This window comes from Manis javanica, chromosome 9, assembly GCF_040802235.1.
Source record: "Manis javanica isolate MJ-LG chromosome 9, MJ_LKY, whole genome shotgun sequence".
Taxonomy (NCBI): domain Eukaryota; kingdom Metazoa; phylum Chordata; class Mammalia; order Pholidota; family Manidae; genus Manis; species Manis javanica.
In genome coordinates, this window is record NC_133164.1 from 81,097,050 (window position 1) to 81,114,905 (window position 17,856).

The following is a 17,856-nucleotide window of genomic DNA, read 5'->3' on the forward strand; positions in this document are numbered from 1 at the left end:
ATTTATGGTACCTTAGATGCCAGAAGTCCTGGCATCACAATTAAAGTTAAAATACCTTTCTGAAAAAAATAATACAAGTTAGAATCCCTATTATTTATAACCAGATGTCAGATTTGTTCCTTTGTCATCAATCAGATCATTAAATACATGAAGAATTCTTTGATCTATAGTATCGACAATAAGTACCTCAAGCACTTGTCAAAAAACTCATTTTGTGATTGTTTTGCTCAAAGTATAGCTGAGATGAAGTATATTCAGAATAGATTAAGAGAACAGAGTTTCTTCTATGTCTAGTTAAATCACCAAAAAACACCTAATATGTGCTTCATTGGTTGAGCTCTTAGTAGAATCATCTTCAAAAAGGCCGTGGCTTCCACAGTTCCTAATGCAACCTAAAGCTTGGTGTCAAGCATTCAAGATGGAGTAATTACCTCTGCTTTTCTCTCTGTTAATGTCTCTCTCTCTGTGTCTCAATAGCTTACATTATAGAAAGACACACTGGTTATTTTGATTCTATTTTGCTTTCAATTTCACTAACTACATAATATTCCACCAAGTAATATTCTAGGACTAACAATGATCTTCATATGTCTTTATTGTTCCTTGTTAAATCCTCAGCTACCATCTGTGCCTCACACGTAGCAGGCACTTAATTAATACCTGTTCAATTAATTCATTAATAATTTATATTTTTCTCTAAAGACTTACCTTCCTTATGCCAATAGAAACTATCTATAGGAAACAGCACAGTGCCATTTAAAATATAGTAATTCTTTGTGTGTCTAAAAAGTGTTAATGGTTTATGTTATGATTAAAGGTTTATTTATACTGTAAATGTCATTCATATAATTTAAGCTTTGCAAGAAAATTATGAAGTAAAGTTAAGTAGTTATTTGGTCCTAAAACAATATAACTTGTTAAAATATTTCTCTTCTCCTCAAACACCTAGAATATTTGCTAAGTATGTCCAGTGAACTGATGATTCTAGAGAATCTAGAGAAACCAACTGCTGTTATTCCGACAAAATACATTACCTCCTAAAGTATCTATTATTACAGCCTTATTTCTGAAAAATAAGCTTGCATTTAGCATTCATTCAGTCTTGAATGACTGACTTCTAATTCAAAAATGTAGAAATCAGCTCATACACTTAGCTCTGATTCCTTCTAATGGCCACCAAAATATCAATAAAGGCATTTTTTAAATGTATGCTTATCAACATAGAAAATGTTGAATAAATTTTAATACAACATGTCATATAATATGTTGTCTTCATAAAGAATTAGAACTGTACCAGGTGAGTTGGAAGAGATTTGCCATGAGACACAGTAGAGCAAGATAAAAAGAACATGGGAAAATATGCACATAATATAATCTCATTTTTATAGCACAAACAATGATTTAAAAAGTAAATGGGTTCAGAAACATAAGGCTGTATGAGTGTGTGTGTAAATGTATATGTAATTATATGGAAATTACCAAAATGTGTAGAGCACAGAAAAGCTAATCGTTTAAATTATTTCCCTTTACCCTTTGGGAAAAGAGGCGAACTACATTTCCTGGGATCCTATCCTCTTAGATGCAGTTATGTAACTGTATTGAGACAAATGCATGTGAGTAGAAATGCTGTGATAGGCCACTTCTGAGTCTGGCCCCTAAAGCCCTCTCATATGTGACCATCAGTTCCTGTCCCATTCTCGGGCTCAGTTGAAAGATTCCCAAGAACCCAGAGGAATAAGTTCATGGAGCAGAACTAACCCTTAATCAACTATGACTGTACCATGATAGGAGCAAGAAGTCAATTCTTAATGTATTAAGGCAGTAAATTTTAGAGTGGTTTGATATGCTGTTTAGCTGATGGTAATTAATATGGAGGGACCAGCAATAGTTGCTATTTCCTTGGAGGGAGATACTAACTTCAGTGGAAGTAGAAACAGAAGGTAAAAAAACAGTATAAATAAAAGTTTATACAAAAAAACAGAACTAAACTAATATGAGGACATAAAGCAACACCGTAAACTGGTAAAAACCCAAAAGCAGATGAGAAATGTCAACAAAATTTCTGGAAGTATGAAAAGGAAATAAATCAACGAAATCTGATTTAAGGTAAAACATAAATCTGTTAAAGGAAAAACACCAGTAAAGGAAAAACACCAGCAAGTTAATTTATGTCACAGAATTCTGGAAAACTTCAGGAATTTCAGAACCAGAAACTTCTGAGGTAGTGTGGGACTCCTAACAGATTATTGTTTTAAAGGCCTCATAGAAACTGTTAGACCTGCTGGGTCACCTACTTTGCCCCAACTAACTGGGCACCTGCCTGTCCCACAGTAACACAAAATGCTGGAGGTTTTAGTCTCTGGAAAGGTTGAAATTCAGAAGGTATAGATTTTGGGACCTTAGGTAACGATAAAGCTTACTCCCAGAACAATGACCTCTCCACCTGCTCCTAGTACCTGGATCTCAAAGAGCTGGCAGCCTTTTCCCCTGGCTATCAACACCTTTTAAACAACACACATACGCAAACATGCACACCAGGCAAAAGAAAGGCAAGGCCTTACTTTGGAAATTGTACCAAGAGTCCTGGTTGTATTTTCACTTGGGGGTATCCAAACAAAACATCCTGGTTGTTAACATCTAAGTACCCTACAGGGACCCTCACAATTTTTCAAGCTCCATCATGGCACTCAGATTTTACTATACTTCTCAGAATTTTTAAAATTAAAGGACAACTAAGGTACAACAGAAATTTAAAGATCCCAATAAATAGATAATAAAATGAAAAAAAGATGAAGAATAATAAAAAAAGGAAATTTAGGAAAACAGAGACGGTACAGGGAGAATACTTAAGCCATAAAGTTTAAAAAGTAAATGAATCTCTAATCAATATCCATAGAGATATTAAGAGAAAACCCATGAAGTAAGAATGCCATTGGAAAATAAGAAGGAGGGTTCCATTAGTGTGTAAGATGGAAAAGCCACAGAAGACTGTTACTCATTTCCTAAGAATGAGGAAAAGCCAGATATCTGAAAAAATCACATTTTTTTGATCCCATCAGACAGCTGAAGATCCAAAGAAACAAAGTAAATGGAAATCCAAAGAGTGACAAGTCCCTCTAAGGAGACTTCTAGGTCATTAGTCCTGTAGGGACCTGTGGCAGACCACTGCAGGAAGAGGTAATTCCATCCAAATGAGTACAATGAAATCAGCAAAAATTTTAATAAATTCCTAAAGGCCAAGTAGGGTCAGCCTATCAGCGTGGAACAGCTTTCCCTAGACAGAAGGGGAGTTCACACTGACTCTCAAGTTCTTTTTAGTGGGCCTCACCAAGTGCTCATGGAAAAGGTCAGGGGAAGTCTTTCCAGAAGACTGGAAAAGTCCCCTGTCCTGAACACTAAAGATAAAAATTAGAAAGTAGCCAAAGGGAAAGTTAAAATGACATTCAGGGGAACAATGATAAGAGTGACAATAGATGTCTGAAAAAAAATCATGATAGCCAGAGGACAATCAAGTGACATTTTTAAAGAAATGAAGGGGAGAAAAAGTCAATCCAGAATTCTATATCTATCACAAACATCTTTAAAAATTAAGGCAAAATAAAGGCTTTTTCAGGCAAAAACTGTCTGAAATAATGCATTTCTAACAAAATTACACTGTAAGAAATTCTAAAGTAAGTTATTCAAGGAGAGGGGACATGAAAGAAATGAAACAGGATATGATACAGATGATACCACAGAAACATGAAAGATCATAAGAGACTACTATAAAATATGCCAAAAACTGTGTAACCTAGAGAAATGGATAAATTCCTGGAAACATACAACCTTCTTACACTGATTCATGAAGAAACAAAAAATCTGAACAGACCAATAAGGAATAAGGATATTGGGGCAGTAATCAAATCTCCAAGCATTCAAAAGTCAAGGACCAGATTGCTTCAGTTATAAATTCTACTAAACATTTAAGGAAGAATACCAATTCTTCTTTAAAGTTTCCATTAATTGAAGAGAAGGGAACACTTCCAAACTCATTTTATAAGGCTAGCATTGCCCTGATACCAAAATCAGAAAAGGATGCCACATAAAAAGAGAATAACAGGTCAATACCTCTGACGAATAGAGACACAGATACCTTTAGGAAAGTATTAGCAAACCTAATTCAACAACACATTAAATGGACTCATATAAAATAATCAAGTGGAATTTATTCCAGGGCTGAAAGGATGGTTCAGCATCCAGAAATCAGTCAATGTGATTTGTTAATGCACAACATTAACAAAGTGAAGGATGAAAATCATGCGAGAAAACATTTGACAGTATTAAACATCCATTTATGATAAAAACTCTCAACAAAGTGGGTATAAAAGGAATATAAGTCAACATAATAAAGGCTATGTATGAAAAAACCATCACATTCAAGAATGAAAAACTGAAAGCTTTTACTCTAAATCAGAAGGCATGTGAAGACAAAGGCAGAGGCGAGAGCCACCAGCCCAGCATTGCCTGGAGGCACCAGCAGCTGGAAGAGGCAGGAACGATTCTCCTCAAGAGCCTTCAGAGAGCGCAGGTCCTTGGGGACACGCTGATTTCAGACTGCTAGCCTCCAGAATTGAGGGAATAAGTTTCTGTCACTTTAAACCACCGAGTTTATGGTAATTTTTTACAGCAGTCCTGGGAAATGAATCTACACCTGCTTATGACATTTTTGTCATATCTTCTGCTATGTGCTTCCAACCACAATCCCAATACAGCCATCATTATCATCTTCTCTTTGTTCTCTTTCTAAAACCAAATGATAAAAATATGTCATGTGCTAGTAAGTAGACCTGAATGAGTCAAACAAAAAAGTGGCACAATGTAGTATAGTACTGTTCATGACTTGGTGAAAATACACAGTTCGGTATCTACGTCCAGTTATGTGTTTTCTAACAAATTCTCTCCTTCTCTACAACACCCACTCTATATGGGAGTATATGCATGTTAGTGGCTAGACCACCATTATTTTTATTAATGTATTGATACAAAATACCTATACATTCTCAAAAATATCTCTCTTTTGGACATACACAAACTAAAAAATATTCACTTAAAAAAATGAAACAGTCCATTTTAAAATCAAATTAAAATGTAAACATCATTAGAAAAATAAATTTTAGCTTCATCAGATTTTCAAGAAGACGGTGCTTCTAAAATGAATTTTAACAGCTAAACGTGGTACCCATATTTGTTTTAAATGGGAAGGTGAAAGAAATGATAACTTAAGGTTTTCAAGTTGAATTTGTTTCCCTTCTTTTAGGGAATTCTAGAAATCAATATTACTAAGGAAAGAAAGACCATTTCAACAGTGAGCAGGGTGATCTGGAGGTAGAGACAGTCAGGCTGTGGGTTCAGGTAACGAGCATGAGGAAGAGGCGAAGAGAACAGGTTGCTAATTAACACAGGCCAGTGGGTCTCAGTCTCGACTACACATGAGAATCACCTGGAGAGATTCTGACTAATTAGTCTGGGATGAGGGTTGTCATGGGCATTTTTCAAAGCTCCCAGGCAATTCTCACTTACAGTCAGGGCAGTGAACCACCGATCCACACTGGCAGTTTGGAAAGTCCCGAAGTCTCACTCAGAAGAAGGTGTGTGCTCACCAACACAGAAGCAAGGAGACAGCCCTGAGCTTGCAGGATCAGACCCCACCGCATGCCACACGATGTTCTGTCTCCCACAGTTAATTTGCTCCCCAGAAGTTGCACAAGAGCAATACTGTTTTCATTGCACATCTGGGAAAAGTAAGGATCAGGAATTTTAAGTACTTCTGTCAAGGACATGATCCTCAAAACAAAAGAGATGGGTGTGAACAAGCACCACTTTCCTTCAAAGTCAGTGCTGTTTTCACTGGTTCCTTGTCTATTTCCTACTTGTGCCAGTGCTCTGGAAAAGATACAACCTACGGGTCATTATTGAGCTTTCTAGAATGCATGAAGCTACTACCTACAGGCTGCTTATGGCAAATAAAAGACAAAAAATTTTCATTCTCAATGTAATGTTGATCCTCAAAAGCCAAATTGACCAATCTGTATAAAGGTGAGTGATGGCTTTGGGGTCATCTGCATGGCTAGAGTGAACTGCAGTCCCAGCTGTATAATCATCACTGATCTAATTGCTTCTGTGAAGGTATTTTGCAAAGGTGTTTAAATGCCCTAATCAATTGCCTTTGTTAGTTAAAAAGGATTTTATCCTTTGGAGGTCTGACCTAATCCGGGGAACCCTTGAAAAGATAGCCACACTCAGAGGCCCCAAACAGCTCCTTCCCAATGTGTTCGTGATATTCTTTTCCTGATCTCCTGCCCTATGGACTTCAGACTTCCTTAGCTAGCCCACACTAATTTAAAATTAGCTAGCTAGATTTTAAATCTTCTACTGGTTCCATTCTTCTCTTTGAACCATTAGAAAAAAACCCCACAATTATGTATCTATGTGTAGGATCCTTGTTTCTAAAGAACTGTTTGAAGAAGTTCACTTAGAAAAGAACAAATTGCTCCAAGACAACTTGCCAGCCAGAAAAGATCCTATTTCATTTTTTTTTTTTTTGCTTTCGATCAGTGACCTTCAAGTGTGCCACCCTATCCCACCCCCACCAAAAGCACACATCCCAGTGGAAAATGTGTTACCAACACAGATTTCTCCAGCCCCACTGTCTTGCCAATGGGTTTCAGCCCTGGGCAAGTTCGCTATGGATTCAATGTGACCAAAGAAAATGACAGCAAAATGTTCTTTGGGGTGAAAGGGTTTTACCCAACTTTATTCTCACAATGGCAGGTCAGTCAGTAAAATCCCATTCACTCAGAGCAAGTCTGTATGTGCAAGCCAGTCTCTGCCTCTGGGCCCCTCTGTCCACACAGCCATCCTCTGGGCCTCTGTCCTCAGCGCTGCCACCACTCCAGCCTCTGCTCTGCTCTCCTGCAGCCTTGCAGCCCTGCTACTGTGTCATGCCCAGAGCACTGGGCAGAGCTCTTTTTATAGAGTCAACAGCCATGTAGTGCCTACAGGTGTGCAGTGATTCTTATGCACGCTGAAGTTTGAGAACCAGTTCAGATGATGATGTAAGTTATAGATATTCATAAAAGTTTCTTAAATCATATAACATGAGATAAAACAAAGCAAAGCAAGTCCTAAGTTTATGACACTCATGTCTCTGTGCTTCACTGTAGAGCCTGCTGCCTTGGAAAGGAACTCTTCCAAATGGAAGTTTTGCCCACAGTACACAAGCAGTGCAGACCGGCAACCTCCCGTTCTGTAGTGCTGGCATCAACATCACGATGGCTTTATCACATTGTGGGTCATTGCTCACTCTCTTGCGTGAGGGATTCAGTCCCGAGCACGTTCACTGTGGATTCAATGAGGCTGAGGAATAACAATGGAACATTCTTGGGGTAAAAGGGTTTATACCCGGCTTTATTCTTCCCACGATAGGTAGAGCACTGGAATCACATCTGCATCCAGCAGTCGGCAGGTCAGAAACCCACCTCTGTTGCCTCCACTCAAAGCACTGGGCAGAGCTCTTTATACAGTGACTCAGTCAGTAATAGCTCATTGCCTACAGGTATGGACCCATTAACCTAGCAGCAGGCCAGTTATATCATCAAGTAGTTCAGAGTCAGGAGAGGATCCTGGCCATAGGAACTTCCATTTTCCCCACACTCACTATTTGACTCTTTGCTGACAGGGAAGTTGTCACTTGGGCCCTTTCAAGTCAGGCAGTGGTGTCTCCATCCAGAAGCCCTCCTGTACCCTGCTTCCCAACCTTGCATTCCAGTCTACAAGGCTTGGCCTCTGCCCAGCTACCATCCCATGTATTTGGGAGCAATTGCAGTAGTGTTTCCCAAATAGCTTAGCTGATGACAGGTTGGTGCTCATGAGCTTATTTTGTGCATTTGATGCCTACTTTGCTCCTTTTGTTTTACTTGACTCTATACCTATAAGCTAGTCTACGGAGTCATTGTCAGAAATACATAGCTTTTGTCCCACATGAAAGTGGGCAAGTCAGACTATTCTAAATACTTCCCTCTTTGGAAAATTAACTCAGGGTGCTCAGCCAGTGATGGGCCAGTGACATTAACCCAAACACTCTTTAAACACAGAAAGGAAGTCCAGTCTGATAGCCTCTCAGCTCTCAGTTAGATCTTCGCATTGCCACAGGAAGTAAAATCTTTTTTAGTGTTTATTTGTATACTTAATTTTCTGTTCTGAAGCAATATCATCTGGATGTCTCAGCAGAAGGAGCGACAGCAGTATTGCAGATTTGAACAAGCCAGTTTACTCATTTAACATCTTTGCATTTCACATTCAACTCCATTTATATAAGAATGTTTTATTTCTTCTCGGAGATAAAAATTCATGCACAATGCTCCTATCACAAGCCAACCTTCCTTGATGTTTTGGGGCCAAGCAGAAAGGTAGCAAAATAGTATTATCATTCTAAATCACCTTGCTCTTTTTTAAAGTTCATGGTAACTTTATAATGCATATTCACATCACATCCCCATTTGAGATTGGTAAAAATTATTTTCTCTAAATAGATTCAGGGCAGAAAAGGGAAGAAAACCTAAGCTGAAAAATTAGGTCAAACCTCATTCCTCAGTAAGATAGACTTTGATCATTCATTCCCCCATTTCTGCTTTCATCTATTCGTTTCTTCATTCATTCTTTTGGTGAATATTTGTTGGATGCCTCCAATACATGAACCAGGCTCCAGTTATGAAATAATTTGATTGGTGCATGTGTGTGTGTGTGTATATGGGGGAAGTACTATAAAAATGTGTTTAATTTTAATACTGTATCTGTTATTTTATACTGTTGTGTGTGTATATTCTCTACTATTTTACCATTAGGAAAACTAATGTAACATTCCCACATATATGAAATGAAGAAAATCTCATATGCTTAGAAAAGGAAGCTTCACCCAACCACTCAATTTAAAATGGAAACTTAGTGTATGTAGGGAAAATGGAAGTTCCCACGGCCAGGATCCTCACCTGACTCTAATCTACTTGCCCACTGTGTACATGCAATGATGTAATACTTAGCTTCCTGAACAGGCACACACTTGCATACCCAGTGGCAATAAGCCATTACTGCCTATATTACTATATAAAGAGCTCTGTCCAGTGCTAGCAGAGCATAGGAGAGGCTGGAGGTGAGGGCAAAGCCCAGAGCAGAGAAAGAACTTGGAGCAGAGGCAGCACCTGGGGTAAAGGCTGGAGCAGAGGCAGAGAAGGAGATGGCTTGCAGACTGCTGGATGCAGACATGATTCTAGCACTTGACCTACCACCATGAGAATAAACCTTTGTATAAGCCCCTTTTTACCCACAATGTTCTGTTGTCATTTTTCAGTCTCACCCAATCCAGAGTAAACTTGCTCAGAGCTGAAACCCCCTTCAGCTGGAGCTACAGTGTGATAAAATGCCAAAGATTCCTATCAGGAGGGTGAACGCAAACATCTCAGTTGCCCAAAACAAAAAATATTACCAGACACGAATATTTCATCTATTTTTATTGTTTTGTTGTTCATTTAGATTGAGCAGTGACTGTGTATGTGGCTGACTTTAGACAAATGGACACAAAGGAGGTGATGTTAATACTTTAACCAAATGATAAGTCCTACTTAACACTGTTAGACAGGAAAATAGATATGAGTGGGTGGAAACAGAATAAGGCCAGGAAAGCCACCTAAAAAAGACCCATAATTAATGAGTTAATCAGTTACAGCTCAAAAAAGCAGGAGTAACTTGGCCTGGAATGTTTGAATATTCCCCAGATAAAGGAGGGTACCTCAGTATAGCCCATGTCTTTATTGTGTTAATCATGCAGGCCCAGCTTATTTTTTAACTTTACCTATATGCTGTTTTTTCTCCTTCAGCCCTAATCAAGTAATTTGCATCCTGGGCAACTAATTTAGCAAGCAGGCCCAGCCATAGACAACATAGTAAAAGGCAGGAAGGATTTCACTTTAAAAATAAGATTACATTTTAATATCCAGGAAGTTAAGAAGTAAGATTCTTAACTTACTCTTTAGCAAACAGACAATAACTCAGCCCACTTTGGGGGCTGGGTAGGTGGTCTTAATTGATATGTTCCCAAACCAGAAAGCTTCTCTCCTGGGAGGGGACCAGAGCAGTAAATTCCTTCTGTTAAGTAAATTTTAAATATTCAGAGACCATTTAACAAGTGTGTACCCCCAGCCCATGGTCACATTACTGAAAAATCCTTAAAAGGGGGCACTGCCAACCTTCCAGGGTGCTCCTCTCTCTGAGGTTGCCCACACTTTCTAAGTGTGTAGACTTTCTCTCCTTCAATAAAACTTAAACCTTTCAAGACACTTCTCCTCCCTGAGGTTGCCTGCTGCACTTTTTCTCTCTTTAAGTAACTTTAAATAAAACTTTTACTGTGCTTCACTACTGTGTCTGTGCCCTTCAATTCTTTGTTGCGGCAGGGAAAAGAACTGAGGAAAGTACACAACGCTCCCACCAACACTACTGTACATTGAAGAATGGTTAGGATGGCAAATTTTATGTTACATGTTTTTGCCATGAAAAAAATAGAATCCAAAAGCAACTATGTATCTTCAAGGAACTAATATCGGTTTATAGTTTCTCTTTTGAAAGGTAACAGGGAAGAGAGGCAGATGTTTTCCAAAACAACTATGTGTTTAACTCTAGTTTGTCAGTTCTTGATAGCTTTTCCACTGCTATTATTCAATTTCTGAAACTTGGAGTCACTGACATATTGATCATCAGCTTCCACAATCCAGATCACAAGTTTCAGTCACTTCATGGTTTTGTGTCAATTTCTGGGAGAATATGAAAAACCATGTTAATTCTGGACATTTTAGGTGCATAAAGAAAACAAAAACAGATGTTACCTCGAAGGAATTGCAAGTAGCATCAGCACATACCTTGCTTCGAGTGACCATTTACACAGGATCTTGGGGGACCCAGGGTTGCTAGAAGTCTGAAGGAGTATAATGAGTATCTCAGGAACAATCTCTCAACCTGACAAAGGTGGGGGGCTGCCTGCAGCCAGTTGTCATTTTTCTCTGCAGTAACCATTGCTATAAATCTGACTGCCACTAAGACTGCTTTAGGGAAACCAAGGCAAGCACCAAGCTCTTTGCCAAAGACATAAAATTAATCCCTTTATTTCTGATGATCAGCCTGTGGACTTTTTCCTGGAGTGGGTAGGCTGGTGTACCTGGTGGAAACTTCTGTTTAATTCACTTTTTCTCCTCTAGGGAAGGCAGCTTTGCCAAGAAGGCTAAATTCTGAGGAAATTGAATTAGTTGGCACTAATGGCAGTCAATTTCTGGGTAATTTGTTTGGGCACCAATGTGAACCACTTGGATTATTTCCTCAACTACACAGGGTAGTCTTACGGATCCTTAGGGAATTGGGTTTCAATGTTCTCACTCTTCTAATGAGACTCTCCTGGGCTTGATGTGGCCCTCCGAAGGACATGCTGCTTCAGCAGATTTTGGGATGAACGCATGCTGGTTAGAAAGTTTCAAGTGTTGAGTAAACTCTTCCCTATCATGAAGGCATAAATAACACCCCATACTTAGACACTTTTCACCACCAAGGTGTATGACTTTCTGCTATTTTCAGATGATGCTTACAAAATATTTTCATATCTCTCTATATATACATTTCATCCCCTATATTATATACCTTTCTTCACATCCAATTCCACTAAAAACAGACAAAAACGAAACAGAGTTGACCCTCCAACAATGCAGGAGTTAGGGGTGCCATCCCGTACACCAATGAAAATCTGTGTGTAACTTTCAACTCCCCCAGAGTTTAACTAGTGACAGCCTACTGTTAATTTTATGTTAGCAAATAATAAAATAGACCAGCATCTACATGAATTTTATGCATTCATGACATACCCAACTTTTCTTAATTTTTTCAATAGTTCTAGGGCATACTGTTCATCTGTGAGTTTTTTCAAATTGTCATAAATCTTCGAAAAAATTTTTTCAATATATTTATTGAAAAAAGTCCATGTCTAAGTGTTCACACACAGTTCAAACCCACATTGTTCAACAGTCAACTGTATACAGCTGACCTTCTAGTTACTGCCACCACCCTCTAACTTCTCAGCTTCACAACAAGGATTATTTTAGCAAAGAGATGTGAAGATCCTGGCGTGAAGGACAACCTATATGTCTTACTCCTGTGCTCTCATCCCCTGTTCCTGAGGTATGCAGTCTTGTAGGGGTCCCATTCTTGACCCTCCAACCAAAGCAGGCTATCACTGACTTCACCCCTCCACCAATGGCCATATTAAAGAAACCAGTGCCCTTCTGTACTCCAGCTTGTGATTGGAAACCTGCTGCTCAGGGAGTAGAGATCAGGGTCGGGGTGGGCCAGGTGCTCATCAGAAGCAGAATAAAGATTGTTTGGGTTTTGAACTCAAGGCCAGAGAAAAAGGGAGAGTTTCAGGAGTGAGAGATACAGAAGCATTCCCAGGGATGAAGTACATGTGGGGAGAATGGGGGAAGAAGAATGAAGTTAGAAGATCTAGAAGGATGAAGTTATAAGATCTAGATGAAATATGAAACCTGGGACCATAGTGTGCCCCAGTTGGACCTCACACTAGCATCACAGATAGAGGGCCCTTCCCCTACCTCTGTGCCCTTTTCCACCCATCCATCAAGTTTCCCCCACTTTACTCCCAGCAAAGAAAGAGGGTATTCATGGTGAGAGAGAAAGCTGCTCAAAACAATACCTACCCCTCCCTGGATTGCCGTGAACACACACTGTCAGAGGCTGCAGCTCAGAGGGAGGAAACCAAGCTGTCTCCAGGCCTGGCCAGAGCCTCTAAGGGAACTTCTCGGCTCTCACCCACTACAGGGGTGCACAGCTGTGGCAAACTGCGGCATGAAGAGGTGCATGGTCCAATGTCAGCCAATTAAAAAAAGAAAAAGGTTGCACTAAGCAAGTAAAATATGTCACCAAGCATTCATACCCTGTAAAGTCCAGTGTCCCCACAACCCCATCCAAAAGCCAGCCAAGCAGCAGGAGGCCCTGAGAATGGTGCCCCCTCCCATTAGCAGAAATTGTACTGCACCTCCCCGCCCCAGGTTAAATGCTGTAATCAATGTGTAAGCACTTGGAAGACTGCTCTGCGCATAGTAGGTTCCCAGTAAAGGTCTGCATGAGCGCTGAATGTCATCACCAGAGAGCAGCTCTGCATGCTGTAGGTCTGTCCCCATAAACAACTGAGCATAGCACGCCCTGAACTTTGGTTTGAGAAATGCTGATCCATGTTGGTCTGAGGACCCCATTGTCAGATTGCATTGTTTCACCAGGTTTCCCGTGAACCTGACAGAGGAAGGCCCTGCCACTGCCTGGGCATCAGTGTGTGATGCCCACAATTACAGGACAAGCAGGCACTGCCCACTGGGGCCTGGGAGCTCTGAAATACTTGTCGGTGCAGCAGCTGGGAGGTCTGAGGTGAGTCACAACACTATCCCTGAGTTGAACATGAAAAAAGAGAAGAGGCACGGAAACCAAGCTGAGTCTGCTCGGCTTACATAAAAGTCAACTCTTCATTCATTCATTTATTCAAAACCTTAGTTTGAGTTCATAAGTGACCAGCATGGGCAAGATGATGATGATGTGCTAAAAACCTAACATGTGAAAGTGGGGGGAAAAACCTCATGAAACGGAGCCTGTTCACTTGGTCAACGTCAGGCCTCCCTGCAGTAACCACAGCAGCACCGGGGCCTCGCCCAAACCCCTGCCTGTCAACCTCTGCTCTGCAAAGCTGCTTCCTGCGAACACCCCGCACAGCGCTTGAAGGAATTCTTCCTGACTGCAGGGACACACTTGGCTCACAGCTCTCTCTCAGACCAAGACCGAAGTGCCGGGAAGATAAAGTCCTGGAAGCAGCCTTCAAGCAATGATGGGTAAAACCCTCGCGGTCTTACCCTCCGCTGGGATGACACTGAGGCGTGCTCTATGCTGCCTCCTAGTGGCCTGAGAGCACCACGGGCTTCCTTCGTCTCCCATCTGACCTCCCCACCCTGTTACCTTGTTTCCTAACTCCACTTCACAATTAAGCTATCTGTATTCACATCTTTGTCTGAGGACCTTCCTTGACAGAACCCCAACCAAAAATACCATATTACTTAGGTTTTTCCAGATAGTTGCAGTTTTAAAAATTCCATCCCACCACTAATACGTCACATCTTCTGGTTTAGAAAACCGTATATATGGCCACATAAGCTATCTACCAAAGGGTGATCTTTGTTTGGATCTCCCCAACTCCCACTGTTCTATCTTTATCTATGAATACTAGAAAGGAAAATAGGACAAGATACTATGTTTTAAATGTTCTTTTTGTTAAGAAATTGCTTTGTATTTTAATTACTAAATATGGAGTTTGATTGATTTTTCTCGACACCTGGGATTGTAGAAAGTTTTCTGGCATGAAGTTCAACTCTCACTCCAGCCATGATGAAGAACCTTGGGGTTAATAAGCCCCGTGACGCTGGCTCTGCACGGCCCTTGCTCCCGTCACCGAGCCCTTTGCTCTCTAAGGCAGCCGTCATCAGCATGCACCATGTCACAGCATATCCTTTAGGGCAAAAAAAGCGTCAACTTGATTCTAGACAGTCTAAAAAGAAATACACATACGGGATCCAAAATGAAAAAATAGATAAACAGTGAGCTTCAGAATTTTGTTCAGTGTCATGTCACTTGTCTCCCACAAGTCCTGATTTTAGCCAGACCTCCCTCAGGGTAGTCTGAAATCAGGACATTTTGAACTATTGGATCGTAACTGAGCTCATACAAAGACTGCTGGTTTGCTATTTTTCTGTTTCATGCAAGGGATTGTGGGAACAAAAGCTTTTTTTTTTTTTTTTTTTTTTAGCAGCTTTAGGTAATTGAAGCTCAAAAAAATCACAAAACTTCATGAAAACTGGCTAAAAGTATTTGGTTGATTGCATTGTCATGTAAGAATTTTATACATCAGAGAAACCACAGTGGCAGAGACATGCAAACACACACCGAACACCCACTTGCCTTAGCATTTTCTCAGAAGCACCTATCAGTTAGTAGCACATTGCATATTCGTCTCACAAAAGACAGATCAATCTGCAACAGCCACTACTTGGCACTCCCAAATTTGCTGGGGCATCCAAACCGGCTTTCTCCTTCACAGGCACTGTCTCAGAGGTTACCCTGGGAAGCGACAGAAACAGATAATTTTAACAGTAGTGATTTAGCCATCTCCACCCTTGGGAAAAAGAAAAGAAAGGTTACAAAGAAAGGACTAATGATTTTTGTTAAAATACAATTACCAATCTAACACAAGATGGAATATGTTTAAAAGATGGAAAAGCCAAAGTGAAATTTCATTATTAATTATGATAAACCAAAATCATCAGACAGATGGTAAAATATTAGAAATAGTCAAGTATGTAGCATGAGAGTTCTATTTCAGATTTTTTGAAACTATGATGTGCCAGCCTTCAGATACTTGTGGAAAATGCCTTTATTTCTGAAACAAGTAAAAAATCAAAATAGGAATATGATTTTATGTATATCAAAATCAGATTAAGACACATATCACTAAGTCAATTTCCAAAAAAAAGGTGAACACTCAATTCAATCTAGCAAACTGTTTGCAAAGCTTTAAAAGAAGCTGGGTACTATATTTAACCTCTCCGTGCTTGTTTCTATATCTGTAAAATGGAAAAATCATCAGACTCATCTCAAAATGTTGTCATAAGAATTAAATGAGTTAATAAATATAAAACACCTAGAATGATGCCTGGTAAATAGTAGTATATGTATTAGCTTTTATCATCACCTTCATCACCATAATTATATACTGAGCACTGCAGGAGACAGAAAACTGAGGTAGTCCTGCCCACATGGGATTTGGCATGATTGTAGAAAAATATACAAAATACACAAGTAACTATAACACAAAGTCACATGCCCAAAGTCCCCTTAAAAGCTACCACAGCACACTCAGATGTGGAATCCTGGTTTGTTAAGACAAAATTATGTAAGGGAGGCTGTTCAACTAATACCATCACCCTGTCTATCAGAAGTTTGATTCTTACAGTCAAAAGGTCCACCCAGTTCAGGTGTCTGATACCCTGAAATTGTCTTTAAACTTGTGACTTTGGGAAGTAGAGAAAGGAGTTGTTTAGAATAAATTCACCTATATTCTGTCAACTTTATGTCATGATAAGTCATAAAAAATTTGCTGGCTCCATCTCCAGGCCTGTGTCACTAAAATGTGGAAGCCCTTCTCCAGCATGCTAATTGTCTGCTTGCAACCTCTTCTGGGATGTCCAGACAGGAATGTCTGCATCTTACATCAGGGCACTCAGGATTGACCAAAGATGGTTTCAGTTCCTGCTTTCTAACCCAGAAATGGCTGCATGATGAATGCTGCCCTGGTCTCTCCACACTAGGCATGTGCTGAGATCCATGGGCTGCTTGTCTGTTCCGTCCATGGATGAGCAGTGAACCATCCTAACTGCTGTGTACTTTGCCTGCTGTGGCCTTGGGGGATGTCTTTAAGCCCTAGAGGAACACCTGCTTCTACTTGGGGTTAGAACGGAATATATATCCCTCATTTGTGCCATGCCGCAGAACTCCCTGTGTTGATGTCCCTAAAAGGTTTCCCAGGCAACAGTAGCGAGGGGGCATTTTTGGCGAATTGGGATTTGCTGTGAATCATTTGGGGCTTGGTATCACATGGGTTGTGACGTGAGCACCATAGCCAAGCTAGAGGGTGTCACAGGTGAGAGAGGTCATACATGGATGGGCAAGTAGGTGGGGGTGGAGGTTGGAACATGGGTCAGGAAAGCTAAGGAAGAGTACTTGACAAGGTCTTAGAAAAATTTATAATGATAGAAAATAAGTGGGATGGGAAGGAGGGAAATATTCTAGATACTGATTATCCACTCTGCACCTAGGACCTTGGCACACAGCAGATGCTCAATAAATATTTAGTGAATGAATGAATAAGTGTATGAATAAATCAGGGAAGAGCACAGGGAAGGTGCAATGGTGAACAAGAATGACAGAGGTTTTCACAACACTTTAATTGTTCTATTTTGACTAACGGGAAACCCAAGTTGCAGTGCAATGGGAAACAAAGGTTTTTGAGTGTTAACAGTACTGCATCAGTAAGCAAAACTCATTTACTATTTTAAAATCTAGGCTTCTGTTTTAAATATAGACTGAATCTCTTCTTTCCTCTTTAATTTCCATCCTTCCTCCATCCCTTTCTGCTCTCTTTTACCCCTTTTTTCTTGCCATTTCATTCTTAAAATGCCTACTATATATATATTACTTCATATGTAAAGCACACATAATTCATGACTTGCAAAAAATTAGAAACAGACCTATGCAGTAATGTATTCATTGTCATAATTTCATAACAGATGTTCCAAACAATGTGACAAAGATGACTCCTTGCTGGCCTTCCCATTCACTGTCTTCAAGTCAGCCAAATGGAACAGGGCTCCCAGGCGAGAGGATCTTCAAGGTAACAAACATGCCGCGGTGGTTACAAATCTGCATGTCATAAATAATATTGCATTTACAAGTAGACTTGAAAAAGGTCAGTGCATTTTCTCTGCTCTTTTAAAGCTGTTCTCTTTAGTTATTAAAGTGTTTGGGTTACAGATTAGCTTTCAGCCTTTATTAATGTCTCTCTTGCCTTGAAACCAAAACTGTACTTGGAGAGAAACAATGAATGACTGGCCTATTTTACTGCATTTTTAAGTACCTCTAAAAATCATTTCATTTGTGAATTTGATTGCTGTCTTGGGG